Source organism: Charadrius vociferus, unplaced genomic scaffold (genome assembly GCF_000708025.1).
Source record: "Charadrius vociferus isolate BGI_N301 unplaced genomic scaffold, ASM70802v2 scaffold266, whole genome shotgun sequence".
Taxonomy (NCBI): Eukaryota; Metazoa; Chordata; class Aves; order Charadriiformes; family Charadriidae; genus Charadrius; species Charadrius vociferus.
The window spans coordinates 2,614,633-2,614,962 of NW_009649114.1; positions in this window are offsets into that span (position 1 = coordinate 2,614,633).

A 330-nucleotide genomic window follows, 5' to 3' on the forward strand; every position below is an offset into this window, starting at 1 on the left:
GCGCCGGCCCGGCCATACTGGGAAAGGTGCTGGTCCCCAAGACTGGCACGGGGCACCAGGGAGGCTGCAGCTGCTGGCCCGGAGGAACCCAGCACTGCGTACCCACATCACCACCACAGAAAGAAAGAGCAGGGAGAAGAGGGGTGTTTGGTTGTGTTGTTCTCGTTATTATTAATAATTTCTTTTTTTTTCTTTTTTTTTTTTTTTTTTGGTTTTATAACCTTTTTTGAACTACGGACCTTCTGTCTCTAAAAATCTTTTGGTATCTTCCCATCTGGACGCACACGCACACAAAAGGATAACAAAAAGAAAAGATGAAAGCAGCAGCCC